At 39.8% G+C, this 17,063-nt stretch overlaps 1 protein-coding gene across 11 annotated transcripts in view; it reads right to left on the bottom strand.

Annotated features, from left to right (window-relative positions):
• LOC105456209 (CUGBP Elav-like family member 1) overlaps positions 1-17,063 on the bottom strand; it is a 431,768-nt gene that overhangs the window by 351,292 nt on the left and 63,413 nt on the right. The window contains exon 1 of one of the 11 annotated variants that reach the window (XM_011700090.1): positions 1,812-2,717. The exons of the other annotated variants lie outside the window; for them this stretch is intronic. The gene's annotated coding sequence lies outside the window, so the exon portion shown is untranslated. Of the gene's footprint in view, positions 1-1,811; positions 2,718-17,063 lie in introns of those variants that run through there. 11 annotated transcript variants of the gene reach the window in all.

Here is a 17,063-nt window from a genome sequence, read left to right as displayed (position 1 = left end):
ACTATAGCCGGTAGATCGATGTAACACGTGTATCGTCTATAACCGGCGACTAAGAGTCTCACTATAAAACTTTGAGTATACCGTTTATGCATGACTGCTCAATATTTAACTAATGGTCTGTTGTAGCTTCTAAACGATGAGTAACAACACAACAGAAGTTTCCTCTTTCAATATTCCTAACTTTTGAAACTAACGATTTTTTGGAATTATTTCTAAAAGCCACAAATTAAAATAAAATAACGTTCTCAATATAATATATTATTGCATTTTATATATCCGTAAGGCAACAAACTCTTTTTCGTTACAAAACACATTTACTCCAGTTTCCGTTTTCACAAACGTTAAAATTAAGTGACGTTCAATTGATTGTCACACGCCGGCTTTTATATAGAGATTGAATTGGAAAGAGATAGGGAATCTCAGTTAAACCTCGGTTTAATCTTTAACTAATGTTTATGGGAACGCACAGCAGTCAGATTACCGAAATGTAAATTATGCCGGTTTCGAAACAAACGGCTTATAGACGCGCGTCCATCATGACGCCGGCGTGCCCCGATTCATGAATGCGTCGCATTCATAATTCTAACATTGTCGATGTGTACCGCGCGTGACGAGGTCTAATGTAGCGTATAACGAAGCGAACGATCCAGCGACGCAATCGATACGACTTTGAGTAACAACTGGCGAGTAACTCGTCGAACGTGATAGTATCAAGTATAGAGAAGGTCAGCGTCGACGTTTGCACAAACAATTGCCCGGCGTTTGCTATTAATAAGTATTATATAAAGGGACAAAAGAGTGTGTGTACGCAACGTTTCGACAAAATGGGGGCCTTTGGAAACGTAACAATTCCGAAGAACTTGAAATAATAGTAACACATGCGAAACGTACTGTTTTTTCCACATGCCTCGCGAGCCCAAGGACGCCGTACGCTAATAATCGATAAGGTCAGCTCGCCATTCAATCGTTCGATTTCAAAGTAAGTTTAATTTCCATATTCCGGAGTAGTTTCAAAGTATTTCCACGGGAAGACGACAAGAAAATGTGCAACAAAATTGATTTTCGCATATAATCAGCGTTTTTTTCGCTAATAGAGAATCCCTAGCCGAGTGTTTCCTCGTTTATTGCGTTAAACTTTCCCACGATACTGCAATGTAAAATACGAGCCACGCGGCTCCGATAATTTTCATGCATGCGACGCGCAACATGATCGATGCATTTTCATGAATAAGAAGGTGCACGTTTGACGAAATATCGTCAATTCTAGCATCAATTATTTTCTATTAGAATAAGCAACGATTCGTTTTCTAAGAGAAAGAGCTAGCTCTGATGTCAAAACTAGGAAAATAATAACAATCGATGTGTACACGTGTGTGTATATATATATAAATTTTTGTTCTTCCTTAACGCCTGCAGATTCATAACGATTCACAATTAATGCAAATTTGGAAATTCATACGAGGCGGAGCGAATATACCGGTGTGCCACTTTGAAGTCACATTAGACCGCTATAGCGCGAGCTAAACGCTGTTAAACGTCACGTGTCACGTGCGAGATCGTTTGGACGAACATAGGGAATGCACGATGTAAAAGCCGTGTCGCACATTAATAGAACGGTATGGAATGTGGGAATTCGCGGGACACGCGCCGAATAACTCGAAAACGCCTGCACTTCTCCTGCGCCGCACATGTTTAGCCAAACAGCTGTCCGCCAGTCACGCTTATCGAATCAACTACACCGGACGACTTCAACCACGTTCAACCTGCATTACCCAGAAACAATAGGGAATCGCTCTAAATAGCCTACCTACCCAATAGTCATAATCCAAAGCTGTTTTTCCACTGGTAATCAACGAGCCTGTTCCCCGAGCACCGCTGGCCTCCCTCGTGAATTTCTCTCGCAGGATGCGTGCAGTTTCTCACTAGGCGAACGTATCAACGCCACGTCGGCATGTTACAAATCATCATGCGATCACGTTTAGATGGGAATTCCAGCTGCTCTTAATCCTCCACGATGATTATCTTGCGGATCAATCGATAACGTTACTCGATTACTATCGGGATTATCGGAGCACCGTCGTGTCCTTTGTAGAGAGGGATGACTGCGCAAACAGGACGATATCACGACGAACCAATAGAGATACAGTTCGTCTTCAATTGATCCTTTCACCAATCGGAAATGAGTCAACACGAAACAAATTTGACTAATGGATCACGGCTCGAACAGCCGTGTCCCTCGTTGAACGATGATTCGTGATGATCCGAAGGTATAAATAACACACAAGTCAGTCGTGCACAAGAGGACCTTATACGTGCCCTTCGGCAATTCTTCTATTTATCACGAGACGACCGAAACACTCGGACAGACGTGCTTTTCGTCGAGATCCCTGACCGCGGCACGGGTCGTATGAGTACTTCGCGATATCCTCGGACAATTCTCGCGGCCACGCGCGTGGACGATTTCGAAATAGTCGAGGGCACTCGTTTTAGCGAGAGGGAAGGACGACCGGAAGAAGGGAGCACACTTGCCGCACGAGGGACTGCCCTACGACGATCACGTTCGCCGATGCGAACAGGTGGGCACACGCTCGACAAGTCACGTCGCGGCGCAAAACACGCGAATCTCGCGAGTTCCGTGATACCGACAATAGAATAGGATACGCACGCGTCGTCGCGACGGTTTGACGTCGACTGAGGTGGCACGGGTACGGCGCCTCGCGCCTGTCCGTCCCTGCTTTGCCGCCTCCACCACCACCACCGCCGCCGCCGCCGACGCCGCCGACGCCGCCGCCACCGCCGCCGTTGCCGTCGCCGCTGCTACCACCACCACCGTCGCCACCACCACCACCACCACCACCGCCGCCGCCGCCGCCGCCGCCGCCGCGACGCTGCCCCACCAAAACGCAGAAGCGCCACCGACGCCTACACCCTCACCGGGTTGCTGTTCTGTACCCCTGACGTCTCTTCCACAGGCCGCGAAAGCTCCGACGTCGCGTCATTCGGTGTCGTTGCGACCACGAGGGTGGACGTCGCGACGCGATTCAACCAATATTGTTGTTATGATAATTAAAGAATTTAATTTAAGACAATGCTGCATATATGTACTTATATCTTATTATATTATATTTTTAAAGCTTTATACAATAGATAAAAATATTCTCTTTTAGTCAGTTATTGAGTTTTATCTTCTTATTAATTAAAGACTCGATTCCTACGTGTTGTTTATGTATCTTAAAATAAATATTTTTAACTAAATTCATTTAAGATTTTATCTAAAATAAAATAGAGTTGATTAAGTATGTATATTAAATAATAAATGCAGTCTTTAGATTTTCGAATCATAAAATATGAATAGCCTTGTGATTTTTTGAAAATTATTGAATCCCTTTGATCGAAAGTTTGAAAAATATAATTATTTTGCTTTTAACGCAAACAGATTTTACTTTTAATAGTGATATAATGTATAGTGAATATATAACTTTGAATGTAGTACATTTTTTAAATACATTCTTAAATATTATTTCATTGTAATTATATTGATCTAATTATTTCAGTGTGAGTAATATTATTATCATAACAACAAATGCATCTAAAATTTTTGATTGACATTATTTATGGACGTATACATTACTTATGGACGTGTTATCTTTTTGTAATAGCAACATTTTATTCATATGACGGTACATATTAATACGCATTCATCTGAATGCAACAGTACGGTTATAAAATACGGATGCGATATTCCTCGAAGGGTCGGAACTCATGGCTATCATTGCGAATGCAAACGAGTTACGAGAAATGAGGCAGAGTAAATGAAACCACCGTTTCGTGCGCGCGGGAAGCGCACTGACGCCGGTGTTAGCGTTCTCGGGATGGAAGCCGCATGCTCGCCGCTTAGCTATACCGCTACCGCGTCATTCGTCGTCGTTACCGCCCGGAGGAAAAAGCGCTGACGCTACCAAACGCAGCAACATGTCGCGGTGAATCCGAACAGCAAAGGAGGAGCATCCCGTTGCATCCGTTCTCTCGACAGTTCTCAATCGACCGACGCTTCGCGACACGGTTCGCTTGCCGGCGCGGGGATGACTTCCGGCGCGAAGGAAAGTCCGGACGCTTTGCGACCGCTTTCGCGACTATGACTTTATGACGAACGCGCGCGCGACAGTAATCGGACAAGATGCCGTAACGAGTTGAGATGCAACTGCGTCTCCGACATAGGGAATAGAGGTTCAGTGTGGTCCGCGTCCACACCACGACGAGTGCCTCAAGTTGCTGGGAATGGTTAACATGGATAACATGGATAACCGGCGTGGACGACGAGCGAGAGAACCGACTACAAAGAACCATAATTATGCGGTAGGCGGTTTTTGGTGGCGCGCACGAGCGCCCGGTGCCCGCGTCGCGCGTTCCATTATGACGTTAGTATGCACCCGCGAATGGCCGCCACTTGGCCATTTGTCATGACTGTCGCAAGTTCGCCCAGTTTAATGCATCCGCGCCCTCGAGCCGTTGCCGCTTTCACCCGGACGTCTCGCCTTTGCCGCAATTTTGGAGTGGCAACGCCGTTAACAGGCGGCGTTTCCTTGGGCGCACAAAGCAACAGCAGTCGCGTTCTGAGGTTCGCGCGGCCGGGCTTGACTGATGCCGGGGGTTTGGCTGCGAAAGACGTCGCCGTGTTCAAGCGAGAGCGATCGATCCGTTTCCGATGTTAATGCTCGAAATGATAGGAATAGGAATAGGAATTACTCAAAGTTTTTTTAATCGTATTTTTTTACCTATATGATATTTGGATTAAAAATTAATTATTGGTGTTGCGTGCGAGGCATACGCGTGTGTACATACAAAAAAAATACGTATAGTTTCGTTAAAGTTTTTAAGTTATAAGTCATCCCCCCTATAATTACATTTTATCACGAAAAATCGATTTTTCCTCATTGTTGTACCATTTATCAACGCAAAGATTAATTTACAACACGATTAATTTTAATCTGGTGTGCTATTGATAAAGATTCGTAAAACAATCACAACTCGCGCACAACGGGACTTATGCAGTATCGCAAATTTGCGTAAATGAATTAATGCTCCCGAACTGCCACATTAGCACGGCCAAATTGTTGGCGGTGACAGTTCCATCAATGACTTATTATCGGTGGCGATTGCAGTGATAACAATAAATAAACCCGTTGCTCCATATTGATAATCTATTATTCACTCTGAGTTTTCTTAGCGTGCGAACGAGTCACTCTCTTCGAGAAGAAGAGAACATACGTTTTCAAGAGAAACGAATCTTAAATTCGCGCGTGATCGCAAACTAAACTGACGCGTACGTCGATCAAACGATCATAAAAATGTAAGAATGTGAATTATGATAATTAATTCGCATACGTTTGCATTATTTTTCGCGAACGCAGATTGATAAACTGCGCAATGTAGAATCGACGGCAAATTGAAATTATTCACTCTTGCCATTAGCATTTCGCGTAACTGCGTTTTGAATTTTTAAGTGAGACATTTCCGAATCATTGCAAAACTTTCTTTCCTTCATTATGCGGTGCTCACGCGCGTTAATTCAATGTAATTTCAAATTTGTTTTAATTATCAGCAGTACGCCCCGTAATAAGCGTAAGAACAAAGCTGGATGGAATTTTTTGCCTACTTGTTTATATACAACATTAACCGGTTCAAATTATACAAAAACTGGCAAAATTAAAAGCAATAAATTTTTACATGGCTTTCAAAGAACGGTGTATACTGTGAAATTTGTACGGCGAGGTAGTGTAGCGCACACCTGTGTAAAGTTTGGAAAATGAGTCAAGTAAGTATCATGAATTCATGTGGTGTGCACCTTCGCTGTGCACAGTTGTGGTAAATGACAGCTTGATATTGACATGGGCAGCTGCGCAAAGCATTTAAATCGCGCCAGTTTTGTCACTTATTAACGTAACATCTCAGAAATTGATCTGCAGAAGAATTGAGTAGACTGTACTTATCACATGCTTATTTGCTACATTGTCCGTTGGGGAATTACCTAGAAGAATGAGAGACAAAACCTCATTAATAATTTATGATCTCCTTAAATGCCCGTATAACAATACTGCTTCATGTGACTTATCTGTTATTACCGCAAATCTATTATTTGTACGTAAAAGAGCTATGGAAGTTATGACTTAACAACGTTAAGCATATAATATTGTTACTATCCATAGAATTAACTATTTTATTTAATTAGTTCCATACGTAACTTATTTTTCACGTACAAGTCACATGAAAGATAAAATAACTCGGGATATTTTTTAAAAGACATCATCTTTCAATATGTAGAACTATTTAAAAAATACCGAATTTATGTAAGTACATCAATTTATGTGTCTACAAAAATAAAAATAAAAATAAAATAATGAAAATCGGTTTTTGGTCGCAATATTAATAAAAGATATATGAGCAGCGCAGTAATAAAAACAATAATTTTATTATTTTTTCTATAACTGCAGTGCGCATTTCTATTTTGAAAATTTGCTCAATAGTAAGTAGTGGTACGTCTTATATTGCCATTTTACATTCAGAAATGTAATCTCTAAGAAAAATAAATAGATGGCTTTATAACTTCGACATTTTTCATCAATTTTATCTATTTATTTTTCGATACAGAAGTTAATACAATAACATTTGGAGAGGCGTCGTGCCGTAAAAGTTTAGTGAAATAGCACTTTTGATGGTTACGCTGGGTTATTTATGGCTTATGAAAGGGTGAGAATGCATGGCAGAGCATGGCCAACTTGAAAAACCGACTGTTGCATACGAGACTAAATAATAACAACGTTAGTTGCGTTATTATTTATGACTCGCCGAACTCTCGCGGGTAAACGCCGCGTAAACCAGTGAAAACTACGAGTTTCCAATGCGTAACCAAGCGAAGCGATATTTTCTCGAGTATCGATTTTACGAGCGCGAATATATATATATATATATATATATATATATATATATATATACATATTACCAGTATAATTTAGCTGATCACGCTTTATCCGCTGTGCAAACCTTTCTAACCCCTAAGAATGTGCCGCTGACGGCAAAGTTGCCGCCTCGAGAGTAGAACTTTTTAGAACTTTACAGGGAGAAGCGGAGATTAGCCCTCGGGAGTTTTAGTTCCCGCTCTGACAATGAGTAGAATTCAGAAAGGTCTCATTGCGGCGGGAAAAAAAAGATCGAGCGCTCGTTTAGGACTCGCCCGTTCAATGAACTGTAAAGATCAAGTAGAGAAAAAGTCGCATCAAAGAAAACCGTCAATAAAACGCAGCAATTAAAACATAAATCAAATATTTCTTATACATGTAGATATAAACAGAGAAAATAAAAAGATTATCGCTTTATAATATAAAAGAACAACAAATTTATTTGCTTTATTTATCTATTAATATTATGTATTTTTGGATATTTGTCAAATGTTTTTTTACAATTTTTTTTAAATTAAATCGTCGCAACATAACTATTAAAATTCTTAGTATACATAATTTTTAGTATTTTTAAATAATTAAATGCTTTTTTTAAGTAAATGTAAACTTCACATTTAATATATTATAATAATTTAGTATATTATATATCTAATAATTTAATATTATAATCGCGACATAATTATTCAATTGAATCATAATTTAAGCCATATTGTCACGGCATGTTAATTCTCAAATTCACCTTCATACCATTGGTCTGATTTCCTTTGGTCGCTGAGTCGCTTTCGGAACTCTCAAAGACTATTTGCGCAATAAGCATTGTGGTTCTATAGTGGTATTAATCTTTAATTGCATTTTCATGTAGGTGTATTACTACTCGAGTAATAATGTCCACCAGAACATGGCCTCGTGTTTCGCATTCTAATTGGATTCTCTAGAAAGCTTACGAATTCTCGTTTAGCGTCCGCTTCATTACTTCGCCGTTATTAATATTTACTTTACTTCTGTTTGCTATCGTTTTGTCGCGACAGTCGTAAGAAAGCGTCCTTTGTGCTTAGTTCCAAACCGTTTTTAGCAAGACGCCGCTAGTTCGAACGCTCGCCGGCAATTACGTTAATAATGCAATCTCATTTACGTCAGTCGGGAATTACATCTAAAATAGCTAGTGTAGAACATGGCTTAAATGCGAGAATAAGCAGATTAACCAGCAGCCCTTCGTACGTCTTACGTCCCATCAGACAGTTGATTTGTCTGCTGGTGTAGATAGAATCGTGATTATTGTAATTTTAATGAATGACTTCTATAATTGCACGTCATAGTTAACACGCAGACTAAAGCGAGCCAATAAATTTATCAGGGATATAAAACGTCTACGCGCAGACATTTTTCAATTCATATTCAATCAACAATGATGTAAAAAAGTTATAGGATTTTCTTAATAATTAATCGATTACATAGATTCATTATACAATTTTAATTTCTTTTAGATAAATGAATGTAAACATCAAATATTATAATGAAATAAAAAATAAATTATGTCCGTTCAACATAAAAAAAAAATTGTATGATTTCTTAAATATATAAATTATTACATATTTAAAATGCTTTACATTGGAACTATACTTGTAAGTTCTCATATAAATCTTGTAAAAGGAACTAATGATTTAAGATTCGTTATGCTTCTTATCAACAAAGCAAAATCAGGTCACGTATTTCGAAATTGTTGAGAAGATTTCCTTTATAATAACATCTTCAAAATTTTCCTTTGTTGTATTTAGTAGTTCTAGTAAGTTAAAACCGATGCGGTGGACCAATAGCATCGAAGTTTCTGCAGAAACTTGGCGTATGCTGGAAGTCATCCTATTCTCTATGTACTCTAGCTGGCTTCTGGAGCAACGACTTCGACCAGCAGTGAAGTTCGGGTTATCCCCGTAGCATTAATTAACCCCGGTCGTGGCCCATGGCAAAGGAACAAAAGGTTTCCTTTTCCGTCGCAGCCGAGAGAGGCGAAGCCTCGGCTTTTCGTTTTTTCTCGCGCATCGTTGCACAACATTGCTGGATATACCTAACCCAGTAGATGGACCAAGCGCTGTGTGATTTTCTAGTAGCCTTTTGATCATTGTTCCGACCGATTCGTATAATTCAGTGAAAGTCATAAGAAACAAAAAGCAGCGTATTCTCCGAATTTATTCTATCGTAAACGTTTAAACTAAAGGCTCAACGCAAATTACGACAGGTGTATGTATGCGAAATAATTAACAAAATTTAGATTGAAGAAATTTTTCTAGTTATATGCGAAAAAAAAAATTAGTGCGCGTTACCGCAGTGTACCTCACGCACGCGAGCACGAAACCGCATTACAACAATATGCTTTAATAATAACTTTACAGACACATGATCTCCAGGTTTCTCTTTCTCTAACCGCGGAAATTTTTTTAGCTCCACGAACCAGCATACAGACCGGATTATCTAACGCTTCAACAATCCGACGTAATTATATACAACGCAATTTAATTAAATTGTCAGCGTATAACGGTATCATGTTGTACGCGCTCACGAATATAAATCATATAGATTGGAACGTATCTATAGTAATTTATCAGTATCGCCGAGAACTTGACAAATATGAGGACTATAATTATTATCAGGCAGATTTAAAAAGCTTTGCGAGAAGGGGAGGGGAGGGGGAGAAGCTATCATCGTGAGTGGAATCGTTCAATGCGCTTGAATGGATCCGCTTGTTTCTGCGGAGAATCAATCTCGCGGCAGCGTGTACGCGGTTGCTTGCGAACCTGCGCATATATCGATATATAGATAGCGGCATCAGGCGCTTCTAGAGCCCGCTTAATATTCATAACGTCTTTCCCTCTTGGCAACTCCAAACACATTTTAATAACATTTTTTATGGGGCGCTCGACCTCGACGCCTCAAAAGCGTCACGGCGGAGCTCAGCGCGCGCGCGTCGGCCTTTCCTCTCCGTTCGCGTTTTTCCACGATGTGGAATATTCTCTGTCCCGACCCCTGACCTCTCCGCGCCACCGCCCGAACATCACCAACCCTTTCCCCGGCGCGTCTACTTCTTGCAAAAGTCGGCCACGAGGCATCCAACTTGTCCGAAGTTGCGTCGAGAAATGAATCGAAAACGCCCGCACGCTTCCGGTTGTTTTCGCAACGCGATATTCCCGCCGAGAAAAGATGATCATACTGAAATATGTGAAAGCGATTGCTTCTTGCTTTATTCCTCATGTCTTCTTTTATCTTTTTCTCGTGCCCTAAAACCATAAAGAAGCGCACCTTACGCGACGTCTCTATGACATTTCGAGTCAATGTTATCATGAATATTTTAAACAATTCGTAAACTCCTTTATATGGATCCGTGTAAAAGATTGATGTCGCATTCGGTTGTGTGCGAGTATGCAACAGTCCAAGGTCCACAGTCTCAAAACTGACTCAATCCCTCTAACTGGGATTAGTCAACTGGGATGGACTATGAACTTGCAACTATGATTAGAATTATGAACTCAAACACAACTCAATGCGACATCAATTTTTTTTTCTTCCGTTGAAAATGACTTGAATGCAAGTCGAAATGCGTACTTACGGCTCTCTACTTTGTAATTTGTGTAATGACTTGACGTAATTAATGACTTCATTAATGACTCATTAATAATTAAATTATTATATTGTGAAAGATTCGTGTACTTATTTGTGTATTTCTCTAAGTGTCACATCGACTCTCAATATTCCGTATTTTACCTTTCTTTCAGTTTCTAATTTCCAGTTTCTCATATGTTATTCAAATAAAAAAGTCATGAACATCCTCATTTCTCTTATTGTCACAGAAAACATAGATGTTATGATGCTTTTTACAAATCAATATTTTATTGTATAAAAGTACTCTTACATATTTTCTCTTTAAAATTCGTTTCTCTAAAAATGAAATCTTTTTTTTTTCTTCTTTCCCGGAAAACTCCATTTAGAGCTAAATGCTCTTAAAATTACTGTAACCAAAGTTTGAAATTTGTTACGTTTAACACGGTTACTTACGACAACGTGATACGATTCTTCATGCAATGAAGATTACGAAAACGTATTTCCGTACGGACGACGCGCACACTGTCGGAACAATGTTGGATTATCACGAAGCGGAATAATCCGATCTTACGACAAGGAAGATCTTACGCGCAGCGGGATTCCGCACGGGAGTCGCGCCAACCGCGTTTTTCCGACGTATACATACACGGGAGTCAGGAAGAAAGGTAAATCGGTTTTACATCTCGACTGCATGTCGACGGAGAATAATGCAGCGCCGTCGGCGTGGCGCTATAAGGAGAGAGATGAGAAATTAAGTGAACCGTGGCGGATCGCATCGCCGACGAAGACGCACTCGCTTAAGCCGCTCCCGACGCATTCGAGCGCGTGCATTCAGTATGGAAAATAATATTTGTTCGCGGATATGCTATTCCCGCGCCGTTCACCGTCGCGTCCTTCCACGAATATATCTTTCTGTTGAATCCTCCACACCAGAGATCGTGCGCTTGTCTGACTGACTCCCAACGTATCAAATCGCTTCTGATTTTGCTGGCAGATCTTTGCTGCGCAACCGGAATTCGGTTCCTTCATCGAAATCTCCTGGAGATTGTGCCGTGTGTAAATCGAATTTCATTACTTCTGCAGCAATAACGTATAACATTCGTAGAATCGCATAAAGTATGGCTCTCATGACAATTCAGGTGTCTCGGCCAATTTTGAAAGTAAAGATCTCATAAAATGGTTTCACAGTTATAACTTGTCTGTCTCATTTCATATGAAATTCTACTGTATTATAATCTGTAAAAGATTTAACGCAAATTATATCAGATTGGTCGGAAGGTCTTTTCGTATTTTTAAATTCGTAAACGAAAAAACTTTCTGATCAACCCAATATGATAATAGTAGTGTATCAAATAAATCATGTTCCTCGTGATATAGAAGTAAAATGTACATCTCAATAAATATTTCGCTATAGAAACGTTAGACGGTGAAAAATGAAGGTAATTCAGACATTAATGAGGAACATCGTTAATGCACATCGCCAAGTATATCGGTGCTTTGTACACGTCTATCCCTATAACTATCGCATTATTTCGACCCGGGGGCGACACGCGGGACATCGTAATAAAGATATTGATCCATATATACCGTGACCAATCTCCATCGAGGTGCCGCACCGATATATGGAAGGGTTACAGTACGTGGCTCGTATTTCCCCAAACCCAAACACCTCTTTCCCCTCATCCGCCCTATTCTCCTGTCTCTCCGTTTCTATGTGTACCGTGCGGGACAACGCGGCGTCGATATTTATCGACGCGGACCTACGTAGGACTCATGCGACATCGAGTGACCCTAATTCGCGACAGTTGTGTGCGCGACGAATCGCTTTGATGGAACGGCATCATATACCGCTCGTTCTCGTCTTTCGTAATCACAGCGATATTATTTCACGAACGAACCCCTACGCATGTTTACACGGAAATCCTTTCACCATCGCCCCGTGTAGCTATCCCGTTTTTAATCAGTTCGTTGCTCTACGATTTCAAAGGACTTCGAACACAACTCCTGCAACGCGACTCATTCTGAATAGGATATTCCGTCATACGGATCATTCACAAATATCTCTTTTACGCTACAAACTATTGATGTAAACTCTCTGTCGTTTTGTAATAATGAATTTAACATTTGGTGAAGTTTCATTCAAACAATATCGAATTTTTCTTATTTCCATTTTGTACTCTATATAGAACAAATTTAAGGGAATGGTTAAATTAAGAATAATTATGTTTAGAGAGTTGCGGAATGTTATAAATATTAATAAATAATATATATATTTGACAAATTATTGTATTTGATATATAATTGAGTATTGCAAAAGTGCAAACAATGATAAAGACATGCAGTTGTATTAGCAGTTTTCCGGCTTATTGTTGTACTGTTCTACAATATTATTTTATATTAACAAAAAATTGTGAAAAAAATTTTTCGAACCTAAGTATATACAAACTTCCGTTAAACTTATCAAATCATATCTCATAAGTTTATCCCTTTATTTTTGCAATCATCTATAAATAAAGTTATTAATGCTTCAACAATCTGTTTCAAGAAAATAAATTCACGAGCAATTCGTTCTAAATTGGTCTAAACACCACAATTAAAATTGAAATAGAAGGAATCCGAATCAAACAATGTAGACTAGTCATTAGTGAATACAATAACCGTGAGCGTCGCAAGTAGATCTATCAATAACGATTCATCTTGAAATGCGACGTGAATGTTAGAGAGCTGCATGATCGCGTCCTCGAGAGCAGAGGCATATAATCGTGCCTATATATCGATCTATTAGCAAATTAGTAACGATACGAGACTAATTACCGACGTCCGTATATGTATCCGAGATCAATGGGATCCTGGATATGTGCGCCGTGTACGTCTATCGTATGCGGCATCCTACAGGAAGGTGCATTCGTGTTTACCCCCAGCCTCCGTTTCGGGACGGGAAACGGCGCAATACCCGGGAGATCCTTGGCAAAATTAGTATTTAATAGTGAAAGTTTCAAACGTTACCTCGCGCGCGCAAGGAAACTATCTTTTCTGTGGACTTCGGAAGCACCGCAACTGGGGCATTATAACTGTGTAGAAAGAGAGAGAGAGAGAGAGAGAGGGTTGGAGGTGAGGTAGGGGGAGAGAAACTCGGCGTGTTCCTCTCGCGGATATCTACCGAAAGAAATGATCTTCCAAATGAAAGACGACTGTTATTCCCGGATCGGGTTTCTGTTTCTGTCGAGTTGAAACTTCGTTCGAGTCGTTCGGACAGATTCACATTAGACTAATTGCGAAAGTTTTTTACTTTTACGTTGATTACCAAACCCGGGCTACAGGTTTTCACGTAAGAGAAGTCGGTAAAAACTGCAAATTCGTTCTTAAAATGGATATCCAATTTCGAAGGAAGATTTCGTAGCAAATGTTTTGTCGCCTCGATAGATAAATGCCTATTAAGAAGATAATTGAGATAATGTAAATAAACGTGCATTAATTTTTAAATATTTAAGTCTCACATAAAATGATAATTGAAACTAAACGCTTATGGGATATAGATTTGAAAAACATTATGAATTATTACAACTTTTAAGTGTTCATTGTTAACAATGATATCAAAATTTTAGAAAAGAGAAAGATTTTTAACTCTAATTTTATTTGACAAAAAATCTTAAATAACTGATTGCCAATCTTTATTATCAATCGTATAGAATTTTAAAAATGTTTTTATTGACTGTCTCGACAGTTAGAATTGAGTCCAAATTGATTAGAAAACGCATTAAAATTAAAATCGACGTTTTGTGAGATACTTTGTATATGATATAACAACAGCTAAATAAGTTAGTTATACATGATCGCGCCATGATAAACTAATTACTCGACAATTTATTTATTCTTTTGTTTATTTCTCTACATCGCAGGGTATTATTTCTATATATATAAATATTGCGATTATTATATCAATTTAAGATAATGGAGCGCGGGTGCGTAAACCACGGTTATGTAATTAAATTCGCACCATGCACCCGGCAATCAACGACGCCACTGCGCGCTGTAATTGAGTCAACTGTTAAAAGTGCAAGCAAGCTCGAAAGCCCGTTCCTGACTGCAAACCGCATATTACGTTACACTATTCAATTTGACGGTTGACTTCCACGTGTAAATACAAACTCTCGTTTCCCGCACTTATCACGTGCTATATGTCACTTGTCAGTTTTGTCTGTGAAATCGTAATTGGCGAAGAGCATTTATTCCGTTATCACTATTCGCGCGCCGCCATGTGCTTACACTCAATGAAATATCTGCTCTCGCATATTTTTCAACGGCATATCGGCGCACTGATAATTCGTCGAAAAATAAAATTCAGCTGCAACTGAAAAGTACGAAAACCACACGAGTCTCAAACAATTATATAATTCGCGATGTAACGTCGATCGAAACGGTTTGGATGTAAAAGCGTGCAAGAATTTCTGTCCTAAAATAAGAGATATATTATTATCTCAATTTTCTTTAAAAAAAAATCAGTATTTGAGTGTCAATATTAGTATTTAAAAATATGTTACATAAATAATTACAACAATAATAATAAGCCTACTTAATTTGTACCACGTAAATACTTGACTTACATTAATTAATTAAAATTTTGTCATTGTGCCACGATGACAATTGTTACAAAAAGTAAAAAAACTCTCATTAAAAAAATCCTTTTGCATGGTATCCTTCCAATCTCTTGTCGTGTTTATTTTTACGAATAATACCGCTCCCATATTTCTTTCCCATTCAAAGATACCGATTCTATCAACGTTGTCAACTTTATCTGCATATGCGGAGTACACGGTTCACTAGAATACATTTTTAACCAAAGGCAAGATCGAGCGCATACGAGAAAAAGGAGCTCATACGTACGTCGTAAAAGGGAAAGGACGAAATAGCGGAAGAAAAAAGTAGTCTCATCAACCTCGGCCGATTTCCCGGCGGACACTCGCGCCGGTTCCCTCTTTGACGAGCCTTTCCACGACGATTCCGCATTCGTCATCCGACCACGCGCTCCTCGCCGGCGGGCGAATATTTTCCGGTGTCGACGTACTCCCGGCGCGGTAAATTAAAGCGGCTCCGAAGACGACGGCAAAAAGCGAGCGGGACAGCTTGTGCCACGGATGCACAAAGGAGGAGGCACAGGGAAGAACGAGAAGGATGGCTGCCGCGGCTCGCGCCAATAATACACACACACCTGTTTGGCCCGAGTAACGGATGGAGTGCGGGTGGAGAGAAAACGGCGTCGCGCGGCCGATGCGCTGCCAAGATTCGCGTCACGCTTATATTTACCCGGGTTATAGATGTACCAGTGTACCGGGGAATTCGCGCTCTCGCGAAGTTTACGGAGCATCGCGCCGGGTTCCTAACATAAAGTGACCGGAATTTTGAACTTTCAAGTTGTCTGATAAGTACCTAATTGCAACACTGCCATTTTCAAGATCGTGGCATTAGCAATTGTATAAACGGAGAATGTGAAGATTGATTAATTTATTGATAAGATGAGTGAGATAAAATGAGTGCGGATCATTATAAGTTAGATAAACAGTATCTCAAGGATCACGAGATATCTGTTTCTTTTTTCTTACATGTTATATCATCAGTAAACATATTTTCTTCTTTCAGCATTTTTCTATTTCTTTTCTTCTTCTCTAATTTCTCAAGTAATTTTTGATAAATTTTTTCATAATATCTGAGATTTTTTGAGAGATTGCGTTTTTTCTTTTATATTTTTAATGACAATTATCGAGTTTTTAAATGATAGAACATTATATACGGAAGCAAACTTTTTTGCTGTATATACACGGATCTGTGTTCATTAAACGTGTAGCTATATAAGAAAGCAGTATATTGCAATTAAAATTGTAAAAAAAGAACAAAATTGCAGCATTCATTATTACAAGAATCGATAAAGTACACTTAAATCAAATGTTACGTCTATAAAAATGAAAATATTAAGATGTATCTAAGACGAGAGAGACCATTGTGTATATCTCAAGATATTGTGCAATTTGAGCTGGTCGATTTAATCTCAACCCGGGACAGCTTTCCCATTTGTATACAGGAGTCGTCTCTCATTCTCCGGCCTCGGCCAAATCACCTTCCAGCCTAGCTTTCCTTATCGATCGTCCTTTGCCTCCGTGCACTTAGAGCACGGCGTCTTGAAAAAGAGTTGGAGGTGATTGCGTTCCCATTGACACAAGTTTATAGAGTAGCGAGGAGACGCATCGCGAGGGAAGGGGGAGCCGGGGATGACGTCGAAGGGGATGACGTAGGAAACGAAGGAGTTCGTAGGGTCGGTGCCAGGATGGATATGGAGCGAGCAGGTGCTCCCCATTTTCGCCCTCTCGGCGTACAATCCTTATAGATAACGCGTCGTTTGTAACTGTCACCGGGGTGGAAGAGCGAGATAGGCGCCAGCTACGTAAGTACGTGACACACACACGCACGCGTATGTATAGCCAAGAGCAAGGCTTAGACGGAAAGAGAGAAGAGTAAGGGGGG

The sequence above is a fragment of the Wasmannia auropunctata genome, unplaced genomic scaffold (genome assembly GCF_000956235.1).
Source record: "Wasmannia auropunctata unplaced genomic scaffold, wasmannia.A_1.0 LD335737.1, whole genome shotgun sequence".
Lineage (NCBI taxonomy): Eukaryota > Metazoa > Arthropoda > Insecta > Hymenoptera > Formicidae > Wasmannia > Wasmannia auropunctata.
Note: the sequence above shows the minus strand (reverse complement) of the source record. Positions and strands in the feature narration are given on the sequence as shown.